The 18821-nt window shown below is 41.0% G+C and overlaps 2 long non-coding RNA genes across 5 annotated transcripts; both read left to right on the top strand.

The window, feature by feature from the left end:
- The first annotated feature begins 6695 nt into the window (after nucleotides 1–6695).
- LOC136522436 (uncharacterized) lies at nucleotides 6696–16353 on the top strand. Of its 3 annotated transcripts, none has more exons than XR_010775896.1 (10): nucleotides 6696–6943; nucleotides 7014–7070; nucleotides 8904–8980; nucleotides 13878–13977; nucleotides 14134–14295; nucleotides 14373–14513; nucleotides 14815–14936; nucleotides 15023–15268; nucleotides 15370–15442; nucleotides 15542–16353. It is a non-coding gene; the product is annotated as an uncharacterized lncRNA (long non-coding RNA). The 3 variants fall into 3 exon arrangements; XR_010775895.1 differs by having other exon boundaries at nucleotides 8904–9671; XR_010775897.1 differs by having other exon boundaries at nucleotides 8886–9671.
- LOC136522437 (uncharacterized) lies at nucleotides 9898–11054 on the top strand. 2 transcript variants are annotated; one of them, XR_010775899.1, is made up of 4 exons: nucleotides 9898–10036; nucleotides 10137–10192; nucleotides 10277–10910; nucleotides 10991–11054. It is a non-coding gene; the product is annotated as an uncharacterized lncRNA (long non-coding RNA). The 2 variants fall into 2 exon arrangements; XR_010775898.1 differs by having other exon boundaries at nucleotides 9898–10192.
- Nucleotides 16354–18821: the final 2468 nt, after the last annotated feature.

The raw sequence follows: 18821 nt of genomic DNA, 5'->3' as shown, positions 1-18821 counted from the left end.
ACTTATTTCTCCATGCTAAACATCTTTAAGATGATGTATACTATCGCCATTCAAATCAGACTGCGCCCTCGCCTCGGTCGAACACGCTCAAGGTCTTCGCCTCCCCACATGAATTGACTCTGCCAGGCTCCGATTACGCCCATTTGCCTATGACTCTATGTAGCCCCTGAGCCGCCGAGCTGCCGTGCCGTCGAGCCGCTCAAGCCACCGTGCCACCATGCTGCCATGCCGCCGTGCCACCGAGCCACTCGAGCCGTCGTGCTGCCGTGCTGCCATGCCGCCGTGCCGTCGAGCCGCTCGAGCCATCGTGCCGCCGAGCCGCCAAGCGAGCTGCTAAGCGAGTCGCTTGAGTCGTAAGCACTCTCCATGCTCTCCAAATGTCTCCGTGTTCTTCAATTTCTCCATGTTCTCCAATGTTTGCCATGGTATAGTGCTAAGCACTCTCCATGTTCTCCAAATTTCCTCATGTTCTCTAAATTTTGCCATGTTCTTCAATGTTCGCCACAGTATAGTGCTAAGCACTCTCCATATTTCGCCACGGTCTCCATATTTTGTCACGGTATCCAAATTTCACTATGGTCTCCAAATTTCTCCACGGTCTCTAATTTTCGCCACGGTCTCCAATTTTCGTCATGGTTCTTCATTTTCGCTATGTTCTCTATTTTCGCCATGGTTCTCCAATGCTCTCTGTGCTCTCCAATTTTTCTCCATTTTTAAGTGCTCAGCACTCTCCAAATTTTAAGGATTTTATTCTTTTTACAAATATGAACAAACTCCAAATAAACATAAACTGTTCTGCAGGATATAAAATTCACCGATATATTGCTCCTGATATATTTTATTTTTAAACCATGTACTACCCGTCCTACATATTTGTATTGCAGGATCATCGTCTGGGTGGCCGCACCATCTGGCCTTCGGATTTCTTCGCCGATCAACTGGTCGGATCACTGGGTTCATGATTTCATCGCCGACTAGTTGGTCGGACCGTTCGACATTCACTTCTACTCGGCGCTCACTTCGCTGCCGACTAGTTGGTTGGGATACTCGGTACTTGATTCTTCGCCAACCAACTGGTCGGATTGTCTATCGTTTCATCGTCAGTTACACTGGGGGCTCGCTAGCTATGCTGGGACTTCGTCTGCCGATTCGCTTGTTGGCTTACTATGTTTTGCCGACGCTGCATGTTATGTGTGATATCAAGGTTTTCCATACTGTCTAGATCAGGGTGCTGATCTTGGGCGGCACGTCAAAGGCTTCGATAAGTATATCTATCGTAACAATCTAGTGCTAAGCACTTTTTGTTTTCTTCATGTTTTACTACTCGATATTATCAAGTTTTACTCCAGATGTCCAATGCTAAGTGTGGGGACTTCGTCCTTTACACTTAATTCTTTGATCCTGCTACAAGATATTTTCTATCTTACAACAGGCTTGAAGACTAAGTATGTACACTTCACCTTGCGGTGAATGTACTGTTTTTTCTTCTTACTGATTCTTCAGCTAAGCTGGGGACTAGCTGTGTGCACGGCTAAGCTAGAAATTGATTGTTTTGATTAAAGTGATTATTGAAATTCTTTGATCCTGACACCAGGTGTCTTCTTCACCTACTGTCAGGATCGGAGACTACAATGTATACATTGCACCTAGCAGTGTGTAACACCCCTAGTGTTACAAGCTTGTTTAGCACCGCGATTTAGGCCTAAGAAAATTTTTCGAAATGAGTTTCTCAGATTTTCGATTTAAAACATATTTGAAAAGTGATTTTTATAGAGCGACAATAATATAGAACGTGTGTTTGGGATTTTAATAAAAATTAAAGTATAAATTTTGTAGAAAATAATGCAACTTTTGTTTTAGCAACATAATATGGTTAGCCAGTGTTTCTTAACCCAGCTCGAAGATTTAGAAAACTTTCAAGTTAAAAACGGTTTGACGACACCAAGTTCATGAATTTATTTCGTGAAATCTAATTAATGAGTAGTGGCATGTTTTAGCTTTGGTTGATAGTCCGATGCACCTTCTTGAGCGTAGTTTAGATGATTGAACCCAAAATGAGTTAGATGGGTTTTCGCACGTGCTTTAAATTTCGTGCACGAGCTTGGCCTCAGGCAGTTTGGCCTATGGGCACCGTCACCGCGCGCGGTCTCAGCATCGCCGTGCTGGGCTCGCCCGCACGGGCCGGCCGATGCCAACCAGGCAGCTGGGCCAGTTTAGTGGCCGCCGACCCTTTTCATTTCCGAAATGCTTTTCTAAAATTAGTTTCTTGTTTAACTTGTAAAATCAATATAAAATGGTATAGGAATCCAAAAATTGTGAAACAAGTTTTGTTGAGTTTCTAAAATCATGATCTACCTGTTAATATATTTTGTTCACATAGTTTGATAATATTCTTAGAAGCTATATAATTAAATTAAGGTACTTAATATTGTAAAAACATAAACTTGTAGGAATTGTTGTGATAAATTGGTAATAGTGTTGGATCTAAAATTTTTACAGTAGGCTCTTAGCAATATTAGGTACTCACTGTAATTTTTGTAGCTCCAGAATAATTAGTTGCTAGATAGATGATGATGCCCTATTTCGAATAAAGAAACAACTTGAGTTTATATAACTAAAATAATTATTGAGAAATAACGTCTTTTTCGACAACATAGATATGTAGCCTAAGTACGGTCATCGTTAGAGCTATCTTGTTAGCTTGTGAGGCGCGATCGGATTTCTAAGCGTTTCGGCTGTCATTGGTTATTTACATCTATGCATTTGCATCAATGCATATCATATAGGTACGATGATGGATCAACAGATCAATTGAAGGATGAATGGGAACCCAAAGATGGTGTAATGGTATTCTCTCCAGAAGATGATGCAATGGGTTCTCTATTCAGTTGTCGGTGGATGATCTAAAGATGCAGATACTAACTTTTAGTTATATTTTACTCAGGCAAGCCCTGGTGCATAACCCCTACTTTTCTGCAGTTTAAATTATATTTGTGCATTAAGTTTTAAGGAGTTGAATGAAATCCACTTGCATATATATATCTTTATCCTATGAGTCTTACTAGTATGACAGGATCATGTAGATTGCAATGCTACAGGACTCCGGTAGAAGTCGAGTGATGGCTGTCGCTCGCGAGAGATAGGAAATATATTATTGGATTATTATCACTTGGAATAAATATAAATGGTGGAAAGGAAAAATTGTGACCGGCCAGGGATATAGTTTGGGTATTGGTGGGTGTAAGAGGTTGTCGCCGTAGACACGGGGCATGGCTTGGTTACACTGTTTTCCCTGTCTGTGTCAGTTAAGGACCGGCCATTGCATAAGGCTCTAGGCAAGTCACAGACTTATTATCCCGAGCACATACTTGGGTATGGGCGCTTAGAAGACTTGTTGCTCTCTTGTCGTGGATCCGACTCTTTTCCGGACCGACTGTCTTAGTGGTTTTTGGGTTAGGAGGTCCTTGCACCGCACTGAGTCCAGGACCCAGGGCCCAAGTCCCAGTTTGAACGGGGACCTAGACATCCAGGACAGGAGGATGATGGGTTGGTCCTGCTTGTGCTTTGGATACAAGCAGGACGTGTGTTTTTAGGGTACCCCGCTGGGGCATTGATTCACGAATCGCCGGGCGATCCGGTACGACTTGTCTACGGTTTAGCATCGTAGTAAGAACTGAAAGATAAAAGATGGAAGATGAAAAAAGAAAATCGGATTGCTTACCACCTGCTTGAAAGTAGCACACGTGCTTACATAGAATGGTTAGTTAATGAACTAATGCACTGCTAATAAAAATTGAATATAAGGACACACTTATAGTAATGCTCTTGCAGATGCAATAAACCCACAAGCCAGATAGCCATGCATATCTTTGGAGTCTTTTTCTTTCCTCCTGTCGAGTAAGTCTTGCTGAGTACAATTGAGTACTCAGGGTTTTATTCCCCCTATTGCAGGTGATAGGTGGATGCTAGAGCTGACCCTTGTGTGTGGATTTCTCCTGGTGGGCTCAGAGAGGATTTTCTTTACGCTGTGATCGTAGTTTTTAATTATAACTCTCACCAAATATTTTATAAAGGAAAGTTTTATAATCTGTTGTCATAGTTTATTTATCAATGCTTCATCATACCATGAATAGATAATTATTTCTGCTATAATTCTGATCACATGTTTATATTCTGCTGTTAATTAAATTATTCATAACTCTGATAATATGATTACATTCCGCTGTTATAATAATAAATATTATACTCTGATGTTGTATTAAAAGTGATGTAAGAAATGGTTAAGAATGATGTAAACTTTATTCTCTTATTTGTGATCCTGATGGAAAAATATGGATTTTCGGGTTCTCTCCTGGGGTGTGCCCGACGGAATCGAGTAACTTGGTGTTTTCCCTTGGGTGCTTAGTGTCTAATGAAAGACGGTACTCCTAAGAGGCGTTAGATTAGGCGGTTCTGCCACACGGTGCTGGTATCAAATTTAATGGTTGGCTAAGTTCTTATTTTTTTTTCTTTTCAGTCGTTGATATTCTTTGACCCTGACACCAGGGGCATTCTTCACCTCCTGTCAGACTCAAAGACTATAATGTATATATTGCACCTTGCGGTGCATATATCAGTACTAATACCCTCTTTGCCTAAGTCATGGATGATGATCATCTGACTTTGCCAACGAAGCCTAAGTGTGTACACTTCACCTAAGGCAGAGAATTTTTAAATTTTAAACTTGAGCTCCTTACATCCTTCTGGCAAGCCTTGCTTGGCTAAAGTCCGAGATCAGGTCACCTGATAAATTGGCTAGCTTTAATTTCTACCGATCGGATCACTAGTCAAACTGATCGGATTTCTAGTTAAACTGGTCAGCACTTTGTTTTGTTGATTGGATTATTAGTTAAAGTGGTGAGATTGTTAGATTTGCTGGCTGACTCCAAGTTAAACTTCTCGAACTTGCTCAAGACGGCGTTGCTTAGCGGATACAAGACGCTCGGGGACTAGCTGTGGGGGATATAACCCTAGGTACCCACGGCAGTAGACATGGGCCACACCACTAGGGTAGGTCCAACCCATAAGGAGAAGGCGTGTGACATAAGACACCGATCAGCATGCTTCATATAGTTTCAGGAAAGAATCTTGAAGATAGAGAATGATTTGTTCAGATATGATAGATATTGTATTCCTTGTAAATACTTACCATATAACCAAATAGATCTAGATCTAACCGACTTGTAACCCTTCCCCCAGACTATATAAGGCGGGCAGGGACCCCCTCGAATTCATCTCATATACAATACAATCCAACAAAGACACATGACGTACCTGAACCTGTCTAAATCGTTGTCTCTTCGCCTTGTGTCACCATCCGATTTGTATTACGCGCACCTCCACCGATCATCTACTACCGCGGGTATACCTCTTGGTAGACTACCGACCAGATTTCGTCGACAGGAAGTTTCGACAATCACCGGAACTTCCGACAAACCTACGCGAAGTGCCCGTGGTCATCTTTATGTCGGAAGTCCCGACAAGTGCTAGAAGTTCCGACAAGTACTTCCGAACGACTAAAAAAGACTTTGTTCGGATTTGGACTTATGGATTCCGATCTGAACTCTTCCAAACTTGTGGAAAACTTGAAAAATAAGTTTTGGGAGGGTTTTCTACTGGGATTTGACCATCCCGCCCTATATATGATAGGATCATGGGCGATTGAGTACATCCAACAATCTATCATCTTTTTTCATCTACAACTCCTTTACGTCTTTTCCAACCTCATGCTACTGTTCATCGCTTGATCTGACAACCAAAGATGGCTCCTAGGCTTGCCGGCCGACCTAGGGCAACCTGGCGATGTCCTTGCCCCCACGGAGTCTGTCCCGGACGAGTGCTTCGACGGTTCCTTTGCTATGGTTTGCTCGAAAACTAGTTGTTTTTCATCACGTAAGCGCAATAGCTATTCTTTGGTGGTTTGCTCATAAACCTCTCGTGACGACTCACCACGTAAGTGTGATATCCTTGCTGTGTTCTTCGTTCTTCAGTCCGTGGCAGCCCGAGCGACATAGCCCTAGCTGGCGTGTGATCTGAGATCAATCTGACGTCAACACAAGAGATCTTACATGGAAAAGGCAAATTAGTAGTCAATCCAGGTGGTGTCCATGTGTTTGTGAATTCAAGTAAAATAGGAGTATGCTTGTATTTAATTTGTTTTTATGAGAGAATAAGGAACATGTCTTCGTTAGTGCAGGAGACACTTTGGGCCTTTAGACGGGAAAGATCTGATAATGTTCATGACAGGCTTCCTGAACAAATTAAATAATGATGTGATGCGAACTTTGAGTCTTTGACAAGCTTCTTTGTACTTTTCCCTTTCACTTCAGTAGAATCGTAGTGCTAACTTTTTCTAGTGGTTGTGGTTCTGTAAAAACGTTACACCATCAATTCGTGTGGGTGATACAGAACTTAAAGCATACAATACCTTGCAATTACAGGAAAAACCAATAGCATGCGCTGCCTGATTCGCTCTTTTTTTTTCCTTCGGGAAACTGTAATTGCCAAATTTCTGAATGGAACTAGATGGTCTTCAGCCATGTTGCGTGTATTTTCAAAATAGGCTCCTGATTCGGATCGTGATTATTTATTGCGATCAGGGTATTTTATAGTTCCGAACACTATTTTAGGTCGTTTGCTAACCGTATCCTAATATTTGCAAAACGGCCCCCTAATTTGGGTCAGACTATTAATCGCTCCGTTAAAAGAACCATAAATAAACTCGCCCAGATCGTCTCTCTCGCCCCGCCGCCACCCTCCCCAGCCCCCACGTTTCGTTTCAGCCAGAACCCAGAAGCGCAAAGCCGGTGCGATTCACCTCGCCCACGCAGTCGACCATGGCCATGGCCCATGGCGGCCGCTCGTCCCCTTTCAGAGTCAGATACGATGCCAATCGTCTTGGGAGGTATAATTAATCCCTAGGAGATTGATCTGATCAAAGTATTTATCATTCTAATATTTTGTTGTATTTTCAGAGGATTGCGCAAAACTGCTGGTGCTGGTTAATAGCACCAATGTCAGGATTTTGATCTGTAAGTAATCTCAGCGCAGGACATCCTTCGTAATTGATTTGGTGCAAGTGTTTTTGTTCGGTTTATGTGTTAGTTTGATTGATGTGCACATGTTATATTGGCTGTCTCTGTACGGGTGGATTATCTACCAGCTACCTGCACATGTGGTCATTCTTTTGACTTTCTCTATTAACTCTATATAAAAAAAACTTGTGTGCAGTACGAAATTCTCTTATTTTCTCTCGTTGTTCTACTGTACTCCCTCTGTTCCAAATTATAAGTTGTTTTGACTGTTGTGGTTCATCTATTTTGCTATGTATCTAGATATATTATTTATCTAGATGCATGGCAAAAATGGATGTACCAAAAAAGTCAAAACAATTTATAATTTGGAACGGATGGAGTAGTTAATAACTGTGAACTGCAGAAAAGTTCAGTAACAGGCATTGCTTTGTTGAATTACTATGAAATGAAAATGTTAGCTCTAAAAGAACCCTTCAGAAACAGTTGTTTGTTTTTCTCATTTTTGTATTGGGTATAAACCATGGTTACTCGGTTACTTCATCAAAATTTCCCTAAAATTTTAAGCTATTAGGTGAACTGCCCACTCATAAAATTCAACATGCTATGGGTATTGAAAGAATGATATGTCTACCAGCTAAAGAGAATGGTTTCTATCAACATGTGTCAGACTGTCAGCCTGCAGATCACACCTGCAGATTTCAGAAATCATAAGGATTTGTGGCAGCAAGAAGTTTTAACTGACACTTTATGTTTTGATTAAAAAAATCAGAAGAGAAGCCCTTGCAAAAGTTGTCCAAACATCAGCACATCAATCAAATGGCTCTTGTGTATCCGGTAGTGACAGGCCATTTGTCATATTTGCAACAAGTTGGCAATAATTACTCTTCAACCGATAAGCGGTTTTCCTTTTGTGCCACTACCTATTTTAAACTCTCTATGGAATAAGATAGCTCCTGCTACATTTCTTTGGAAACACCATAGAATTTTGTAGTAGTTAAAAGGTACTAAGATGAAACCAGAGGTCACAGCCACAGGTTGTATCAAGTCTAGGGTTGGTTGAACCTAGATGTAACTTTTGAAGGGAAGTTGACACGATGAGGCAAAATTGCTCATATTTCTTAATTAACACCTTAAAATTTTCGTTGGATTGGGAGGGCGTGAATTTCAACTATTTTGATCTCTCTGTATTGCTAATTTCTTCTTTCTGACTAACCAGTTGACGAAAGGTGTTATTTAGATGTGATTTCTGCTATTTGAGTTTCAAGGCTTCACACTGTCTTGAATACTACTCTTGATATCAATGAAAAGGGTACCCAGATTGTGGAGGTTTTACATGGACAAAGCAAATCAGCATTTAATCATTGCAATGCTGATTGGTTGATGAATTTGTTTTAAATAAATTTGTCTTTGTTTTTCAAGAACAGCAAACACTCCTTTGATTGTGTAAGAGACACTTTGAGCTTTTAGACTAGAAATATTATACTGATAATGTTGCTGACAAGCTTAGCAATAATGATTCTGCTTACTTTAGTCTGCTCTTTTGGTAGTTAACTTTATCTTGTGGACCTGGGAAGAACATTACATTATTTGTGTCGGTGATATAGATCTTAGAAGTATACTACTCCATCCGTTCCAAATTATAAGTCACTTTGACTTTTTTGGTACATCCATTTTGCTATGCATCTAGATAAATAATATGTCTAGATACATAGCAAAATGGGTGAACCAAAAAAGTCAAAGCGACTTATAATTTGGAACGGAGGGAGTACTTTGCAAGATGGTAAAATATGCTTTTATGCTCTGATTGATTAGGCTGTTTTCCTTTTTCAGGAAATTATTGTTGTCAAAGCTCTGAAACTGGATGATCTTGAAGAAGGCTGCTAGATGTTGAATTGCTTACCTATAAGGTTGGTTTGGAGCTGAGGGTTTTCCAGCCAGGTGCATCGTTATCAAATGACAGTCTTTTCCCCTCTAGATGACTACTTCTTTGTGAACCGTTTAGGCTGATGCACTAATCTATTTTATGGTGCTTTTTTCTAAAGTTGATCACTTAGCATTTCCTGTCACTCAATATTCCCCCCTAAATTATGTTGTGCTGCAATAAACTACGTTCTACTTTCTGCACCTATTTTCACTTGTTTTTGAAATACGCAGTGCCTACTCAAGTTATTTGCTGAATTTTATAGTTTGGCTGCATCCATGTCTTTTAGAAGTGGGAGACACAAAGTAGCCCGGGAAAAGCGTCGCCGCTTGTGTATGTGGCCGCATGGGCTATCCTGACCGTCCATCTCGGCTGCGGGACCCACAATGTTAGTTGGTACAGTTGGAGAGTTTAATAGTTTCTGTTCCTACCCGATCAGTTGGTCGGGGCATTTTAGGTATAGAAAGAGTTCGGCGTCGTCCTCATTTAGGCACGCCTTGCACTTTCCCCACCTTCTACTTGCTATCTTCTTCCTGCGACACTTTCTCTTCTTCGGCACCTCCTGTTCACGGAGCTCAGATGGTTGGCTATTTCGAGTTCCTACAATATAGTTCGAGATGGATCCGTCCAAGAAAGGTGCTGCTGATGGATCACCTTTGATTGATCTGTTTTCCGAGGTAACCATCGTGCATTCTCTTGGTATTGTTTGATGTGGTTAGGATGGGATTTTCCGAGGTTCTCTTGATCTGTCCTCATGGTGGGGTGGAGGGGGATGGCGGTCACCGCGGACGTGGTGGGGTGTGGACGGAGCTCCGGTGGCCGCGGTAGTGGTGGTCGGAGCTCCGTCCACACCCTACCGCGCCGTGGCGGGGCGATGGCTGGGGCGGCTGGCGGTGGCGGCGCTTGGCGATGTTCTACTACATATTTAACGCAAGAAAATGTTTTCCGAACACTCGATTTCTCCTTGCTCGCGCGTCCTTTCTCTCCGGCCTCTCCCTCTCTTCTCCAAATCCGGCTGCCTTAGAAGGGGAAATCGGGGGAGGTAGGCCGTCATGCACACCCGCCGCCGTTCCATGTTTAGCATAGTAAAAACTACTTCTCTCGGCAACTTTAACATTTCTTATTCACGTAATTTGATGCAGATGCCAATGGTACCCGTGGTAGTACTAAAAAATCGCGAGATGGGACCAGCAAGCAGGTAATCTCACTATCCAGTTCCAGTTTTTGTGTAAGTTGCCTCTACATTTTTAGCAACTTATCATCGACCAACTGGTTGCTGCAGAATGCATCTATGCATTTAACACACTCACCTGTGAGATTTGCAAAAGCCGTACAACATTTAAAGCAACCGCACAAGGTTGCTATTGAGGCTATGGGATTTTGGGGGCTGCTTCATATGCCAGAGACATCTCTCAGGAGAAACATGATACTTGACCTTGCTGACGCATACCAAGTCAGCAACCAAAGTTTCAATATATGTGATCAAAGTATTATTATTCATCCAGGGGATGTCAGTAATATAATGAGAGTACTAATTGAAGGTTATGATGTAGACAAATATGTAAAGAAAACAATGCGGAGTGAAGAGAAAATTGTGAATACTGAATTGCATAAGAGGTATGCCAATGCAAGACACAAGCTCAAGCTAAGCAGGCTGGAACAAATGATTTCTACATCAAAAACTTCGGATGATGACTTCAAATGAGCCTTTGTGTTGTTCACAATTGGTGTCATTCTAGCACCAACTACACAGACCCATGTCCATTGGAGTTATTATATACAAGTTGTTCGAGAAGTATCAGTCATTCCAAAATTGAATTGGGGCCAATTCACTCTGACCCATATATTAGACTCATGCCATAATTACAAGACACGTAAACAAAGCCACCCTGTAGGGCAATTCGGCTCTGCTACAGGTCAGTTCTATATGGTATAGCCAACACCTATAAACAATGTTTATTTTCGGTCTTACGTATTTTCTTTCTTTTGTTCATAGTTTTGGTACTGGTAGCACGTCATTGCGGCCAGCAAATATGGGGTCAAGTACGACAAGACAATCCAACCACCACTGATTGTGTTCTGAAATGAAACCAATGCTATTGCTCGAATGAATGGTTTTCTAAAGGAGGTGATAAATGGAGGAACTGTAAATTTCCAAACATAGCATCAATATGGTGCTGTTCTTACGCGTACAATCTAACTATCTTAATTGTTTGCAGCTTATGGTGCCCTTGTTGGTCACACCACCCAGCAAAAAAATGAACCAACGATTAGGGATCGAACACTTCACCTTCTTCATAAACTACATCCTCCGCCTCCACATTTACCTCGCCTAATCCTCTTCCGATGTCTCCTCATTCATCTCCCATCCTCCTCCTCCGCCTCCTTTGCCGCCGTCCGAGATGACGAAGCCAGGAAAATTAGTCACCGCAAAGCCGTCCTCCTCGGCCACGAAGAAGAAGCCCTCTTCCTCGGCCGCGAAGAAGTCAACGGCCTCTTTCTCGGCCGCGGAGTATTGGCGCCCTCGTCCACCGCCGGGGGCGCGAAGAAGCCCGTGAAGAAGCACGAGCCGCAGGAGATTACCAGCGGTAGGGATACCTCATCGGGGAGCGACTGCGTCGTGATGTGCCGCAACTGCTTGAACGGACTGTGTCTGAACTGGTTGGATGGTGCCGAGAAATGCATGCAGACAAGCTCCTCAGAGACGAGCTCCGACGCGTCAACCTACAATGATGTAATGTCTCTGAATTCTCTGATTGAGTGAGTAGGGTTAATTACTATGCTGAAACATGGAACGACGGCGGGCGTGCATGTCTTGGACTTTGGCTTCCAAATGAGTCCGTAGAAGCAAATGAATGTGGCAACTTTGAGCTTAAGTTTTAACCTACAACCCTTTTGGTATGGAACTTGCTATCTTGTAAGAGAGTTAAAACTTAAGCCCAAAGTTGCCACATTCATTTGGTTCTGTAGACTCATTTGGATGTCAAGGTTCAAGCCATGGACGCCCGGCGCCGTTCCATAATTGAGCACAGTAATTAACCCTACTCTTTCAATCAGATAATTCAGAGACATTACATCGTTGTAGGTTGACGCGTCGGAGCTCGTCTCCGAGGAGCTTGTCTGCATGCATTTCTCGGCACCATTCAACCAGTTCAGACAGCAAATCTTCGTTCAAGCAGTTGCGGCACATCGCGACGCAGTCGCTCCCCCATGAGGTATCCCCGCCGCCAGTAATCTCTTGCGGCTCGCGCTTCTTCACGGGCTTCTTGGTGCCCCCGGCGGTGGATGAGGGCGCCGGCTTCGTCGTGGTCTTATAGGGCTTATACTTCGCGGCCTAGAAAGAGGTCGCGGGTTTCTTCGTGGCCGAGGAAGAGGGCTTCTTCTTCGCGGCCAAGGAGGATGACTTCGCGGCGACTAACTTTGCTGACTTTGTCATCTCGGATAGCGGTGGAGGAGGAGGACGACGAGGAGGGGAGATGAATGAGGAGGCGGAGGAGGATTAGGCGAGGTAAATGTGGAGGCGAAGGATGCGGTTTGTGAAGAAGGTGAAGTGTTCGATCCCTAATCGTTGGTTCATTTTTTTGCTGGGTGGTGTGACCAACAGGGGGCACCACAAGATGCAAACAATTAAGATAGTTAGATTGTACGCATAAGAACAACACCATATTGATGCTATGTTTGGAAACTTATAGTTCCTCCATTTATCCCCTCCTTTCAGAAAAACATTCATTCGGGCAATAGCATTGGTTTCATTCAAGATCACCATCAGTGGTGGTTGGATTATCTTGTCGTACTTGACCCCGTATTTGCTGGCCACAATGACACGCTCGCAGTACCAAAACTATGAAGAAAATACGTAAGACCGAAAATAAACACTGTTTATAGGTGTTGGTTGTATCATATAGAACTGACTTGTAGAAGAGTCAAATTGCTCTGTAGGGTGGCTTGTTTACGTGTCTTGTAATTATGGCATGAGTCTAATAAATGGGTCAGAGTGAATTGGCCCCAATTCAGTTTTGGAAACTGATACTTCTCGAACAACTTGTATATAACTCCAATGAACATGGGTTTGTGTAGTTGGTGCTAGAATGACACCGATTGTGAACAAGACAAAGGCTCTTTTGAAGTCATCATCCAGAGTTTTTGATGTAGAAATCATTTGTTCCAGCCGGTTTAACTCGAGCTTGTGTCTTCCATTGGCATACCTCTTATACAATTCAATGTTCACAGTTTTCTCTTCACTCTGCATTGTTTTCTTTACATATTTGTCTACACCATAGCCTTCAATCAGTAGTCCCATTATATTACTGACATCCTCTGGATGAATAGTAATATTTTGATCACATATATTGAAACTTTGGTTGCTGACTTGGTATGCGTCTGCAAGGTCCAGTTTCATGTTTCTCATGAGACACGTCTGGCATATGAAGCAGCCCCCCAAATCCCATAGCCTCAATAGCATCCTTGTGTGGTTGCTTTATATCTTGTACGGCTTTTGCAAATCTCACAGATGAGTGCGTTAAATGCATAGATGCATTCTGCAGCAACCAGTTGGTCGATGATAAGTTGCTAAAAATGTAGAGGCAACTTACACAAAAACTGGAACTGGATTTGGAGATTACCTGTTTGCTGGTCCGATCTCGCGTTTTTTAGTACTACCACGGGTACCATTGGCATCTGCATCGAATTATGTGAATAAGAAATGTTAAAGTTGCCGAGAGAAGTAGTTTTTACTGTGCTGAAACATGGAACGGCGGTGGGCGTGCATCATCAAAGATCAGTGTTTTCTTGCCAACGAGGTTGATCTATTTTTATACATAAATCTGGCATCTTTCAGATCCTTTAGTGCTAATACCAACTCTTTGATTTTGATTTTTGCATAGGGAAAAAATATTATTGCTGATGTGGTTGTTGGTGCTGGGGCAGAGGATGTGGCATTGACATCTGGTGCTCCTGTATATCCTCTTTGACTTAGCTGGCAAGGTGAGGCTCAGTGCCATATTTTTTTTGGCATTACTATCCAATAGACAGCTAATGTTACTATTTTTGGAATCATATATTGTTAGCTCACTAAAATGAATGGTACTCTGAAAGATGTGTGTGTTTTTGTGCTTACTTTTAGATCTTTTCTTTTTGCAGATTCTGTATTTTGAATCTATCCAGACGGGTACTCTGAATAGACGAAGAGGAATCTTGCCTCGTGTTAAAGTCTATGATTCCAAGTCACTGAGCCTAATGATTGCTGTAGACAAAGCTTCGCCTGCATCTGGAGCCGAAAATGGCACCTGGGCTAGCAGTGTGGTATGTTTAGAGTTTAGGAAGTATGCGTTCTTATACCACATGTCATTGTGTTCATACATTTTCCTTTCTGAGTGTAGTGCCGTTTGCCTAATGCAAACAATGAATCATTTCAATTGGCTTCACATACATTTATTGGTGAAGGCGACACTGAATTATACATTGAGAATCATATTATCAAAGACTTCGGAAATTTTGTGAGGAACAAGTTTGGAGACAAGGTATGCACATTACTTTCTAAGTTGCAATTTAGCTTATTATTTAACTCATGGTGGGTTATAATGGTCCATTCTATTTGTCCTTTCAAGCTATCACCCGAGCAACCTGTAGCACTTAGTTGTTTCCATGATAGATGCACACATCATCATCATCAATTGAGGCTTAATATACAGCAGGACACAATTGATCTGGTTGCAAAACGTTTTAGCTCTTCTGCTTCCCACATGCAAACACCTCTGCTGCTCATTGGCGTCATATACGTGAATTTGAGTTTGCGGTACCTTACTTTTATTTGAATGTCAGGTATTTTCATGCTTTAATATCTGTAATTCAGTTTGGCTGGTGAGTAACCATACAACCACAAATCTATCATAGAGCAGTTCATTGGTTCTTCTATAGCATATCGGCTTGAAGATTGCCGCATGGTAAATCCTTTAATCATCTTATGATGAGCAACCAGAATTCTGTTCCACAGTTTCCTCCTGGACTGATTCATCCATCCATTTTGCAGATAGTCGTTCCTGACTTTATATTGCTGAACTGGTCGTGCTACTTCTTTGATTTCAAACACAAATGTGTCCATGTTATTGACCCTGTATACAACAAAGATCAATCATTGATTTTTGAACAATTGCATCATCCAAATGTCGGCAGCATCAGTTTGTAACTGTATTGAAATGTTCTTTGAAAATTGGCATCATAAGATGCAGGACTAGATTATAAATTTTGTACAGCCGACTGTTATGGATCCAACCTCGTAAGCTCCTATTTCGTTTTTCAGTTATAATACCTGAAATTTCCTCTTGGTTGTGAAGAATTTGGAAGAATGTGATTACTGAATTCTTTTCATTTTCGTAGAGATGTGACATGTCTTTTGACTCTGTTGTACATTCGGTAATTTGATGGCTGCAAGATCCGCAATTCTAATAGGGTATTTATCTAACTGCAATGTCATTTGTGCGATTTTCTATAATCTTTAGACTTGAAATTAATCTAATAATTGTCCTAATGCCTTCTTCTCTTTCCTCAGGAATCATTTGTTGAGTTCAAGAAGCTGATGCTGTATGAACTGATGTGCCTCTCTGACAATCACGTGAAGTCACCTGTCAACTTCACCATCACCATCGATGACTACAATATAAGCAGTCACTGTAGACTACTATTTTGGTGCACGCTGCATCTTGTACTGATGATGAGTAGCATCCCTACTACGTCGGTCAATTTGTTTAAGGGCCTGTTTAGATTCCAAAAAATTTTGCGTAGTACTCATCACATCGAATCTTGCTGCATATGTATAGAGTACTAAATGTAAACGAAAAAAAACTAATTGCACAGTTGGGTGAGAAATCGCGAGACGAAACTTTTGAACCTAATTAGTCCATAATTAGACACTAATTGCCAAATACAAACGAAAGTGCTACAGTAGCCAAAATCTAAAAAATTTGGATCTAAACGGGGAAACTACTGAACCTTCAGTATCTTAGTAGTAGCTTTTGAGATTTTTTCTCTTTCTTTTGTAACTTCACTAGTCTTAAGAAGAATATCGTAGTATTATTGAAAATGTTATCATTGACGAACGTGGACGTTGTTGGTGCACTGTCTGAATAGTAATGTTATGTGGTTCTTCCCCTAGCAATATTTCATGGAGAAGTGTTCATGTACTTCATACTTGTGTCCTCCAGCTACTGTCAATGGCCATGAGGCCCTGTTAAGTCAAGTACATCTGCAGTGTACTTAAGCAGTCCTAGCTGTCGTTAGTGTGAGTGGCATTAGGGGTGCGTTTAGATCCAAAATTTTTTGGATTTTGGCTCAATGTAGCATTTCGTTTGTATTTGGTAATTAGTGTCTAATTATGGACTAATTAGGTTCAAAAGTTTCGTCTCGCGATTTCTTGATCAACTGTGTAATTAGTTTTTTTTTTCGTCTACATTTAATACTCCATGCATGTACCGTAAGATTTGATGTGATGGTTACTATGCAAAATTTTTTGGGAACTAAACGGGGCCTAGCTCCTTTCATTTCAGCTACATACAGACTGTACATGTCCACATGGTCGTCCAACGGGAATTTAAGGGGTGTTTGGATCCAGGGACTAAAGTTTAGTCCGTGTCACATCGGATGTTTGAATGCTAACTAGGAGGACTAGATATGAGCTAATTAAAAAACTAATTACACAGGAGTAGACTAATTTACGAGATGAATCTATTAAGGCTAATTAATCCATCATTAACACATATTTACTGTAGCACCACATTATCAAATCATAGACTAATTAGGCTTAAAAAATTCGTCTCGCAAATTAGTCGCAATCTGTGTAATTAGCTATTTTTTAATCTATATTTAATACTCCATACATGTGTCCAAATATTCGATGGGATAGGGACTAAAATCTGAACTAAGAAACCAAACACCCCCTTATTGAATTGAATTATTTCCATCTCATGTCATTTCACTTGCTTAACTCATACAAGTACATAAGTTGGAGAACAGCATAACTCTATAAATTGTACTTCCTCCGTGTTAAAAAATAAAGTCATTTTTTTTATAAGGCTTGAGTTAAACATTGAAAATATAAATCATGAATAACTTTTAAGTTGTTCAGTTTAGAAATGTGAAAGCCATATAAATAGATTTGTCTTGAAAAATACTTTCATAAAAATATACATATATCACTTTTTGATAAATATTTTTATAAAAAACAAGGAGTAAAGTAATACTTGGAGACTGTATCGCTATTCAAAACGACTTTATTTTTGAGTATGGAGGGAGTACTGCTACGTACACTTCAAAATATGTGGAGTTAAAAAAAACTTCAACATATGTCCCTTAGGCTGTTTTTTTAGTCTAGGAGTACAAATCCTTTACTGTATTCACACAGTTCTTGGCCCCGCTCGTGTGCTCTTAAACCTGATTTGATCCGCTTCTTTTTTTTCATCCGAAACCGTATTTTTCTCTCACAAATTCATCTAAATTCTTTTAAATTTCTCCAAAATCGCTCCAAGCGAACGGGATTTATCTTCCAATTCTTCTCCACGCCCCCGTCGTACAATTGATGTACTACATACCAGTACATATCCTTTATGCTCGCCAACAAGTCTGTAATTCTTGAGGGTGGTTTGTTATTTCTGGTGGCCAGTAGCATGTTCGTTTTGGCTGGATTGCTCGTATCTAGCTTATAATCTATGGCTTGAACTATTTTTCTCTCACATCAAACCAGCCAGCAATACTTTTAGCCATGGCTTATAAGTCAATCCAGCCGAAACGAACATACGGTAGTTCTCTTTTCCCTTTGCAACTAACAATTGATAAAATGAGCTGAAAAGTAACTGCTCGTGTGTTTATTTCCTTGCTTATGATTTTTCTGTTTTGGTTAGGTCTTTTATCTATATAATTTAAATTTTGGATTTATGACTCCACATCACGACATACTACCAAGGATTAGCAAGTATACACCCCGCCTTGCGTCAGAGCTTCTTTCATTTGACCGCAGAAGCAGCATGTCATTGGACGGTGCAAGGTAAAATGTCCACTGTATTCTATTCTCTGAATGTCATATAAAACTAGATCATTCTCAAGTATAATTTTTCCTTTAGATTCATCCACGCAGGAGGTCTTCAATTCTTATCAATGACTCACCAGTAACCGAACAGCAGCATACTTCGAAACTTCGGAATGAAAAGTTTGTAAATGTTCAAAGTTCAGAAATCTCATCACAAGATCAAACAAGGAGGATAGAGGTCAGCCATAATTGTGCTGATAATTAAATTGTTCTTGCAGTATAACTTGCCACATTTAATATTAGTTCCAGGGAGCATTTGATGCACACGCAGCATTTGAAGAATACACTGAAACATTTAGCAGGAAAGTACCTCAAGCTACTGATGAATTAAGATGTAAGACATGTATATTGATAAAGAACTTTCATCACGATGATGTTCGTCTTCTCATGTACCAAAAGGTATAATACTCTTCGCCATTTCATTTCTGCTGAGCACGGGGTTTTACCTAGTAATTAACCCTGGTGCCATTTTACAGATGTAAGTCTTGACCAAAGCACTGATGAAGATCTGAGTGCCAGGGCAACTCACTTTGGATTGAAGGCTACAAGCAGTAAGTTTTAAAACTCGACATCCAGTCCACCATCACACTGTACGCCTTTTCAGATCTGAAATGCAAAGACTGATAGATGCACATGTATGTAACACAATGATTAAGCCTTGTTTATTTTCCCCACCTAAATTTTAGCCCCCGTCATATCGAATATTTTATACATATATGAAGTATTAAATATAGACTAATTACGAAACTAA

The sequence above is a fragment of the Miscanthus floridulus genome, chromosome 18, assembly GCF_019320115.1.
Source record: "Miscanthus floridulus cultivar M001 chromosome 18, ASM1932011v1, whole genome shotgun sequence".
In the NCBI taxonomy this organism is placed as follows: domain Eukaryota; kingdom Viridiplantae; phylum Streptophyta; class Magnoliopsida; order Poales; family Poaceae; genus Miscanthus; species Miscanthus floridulus.
The sequence above is the reverse complement of the archived record's forward strand: the minus strand, read 5'-3'. Positions and strand labels throughout refer to the sequence as shown.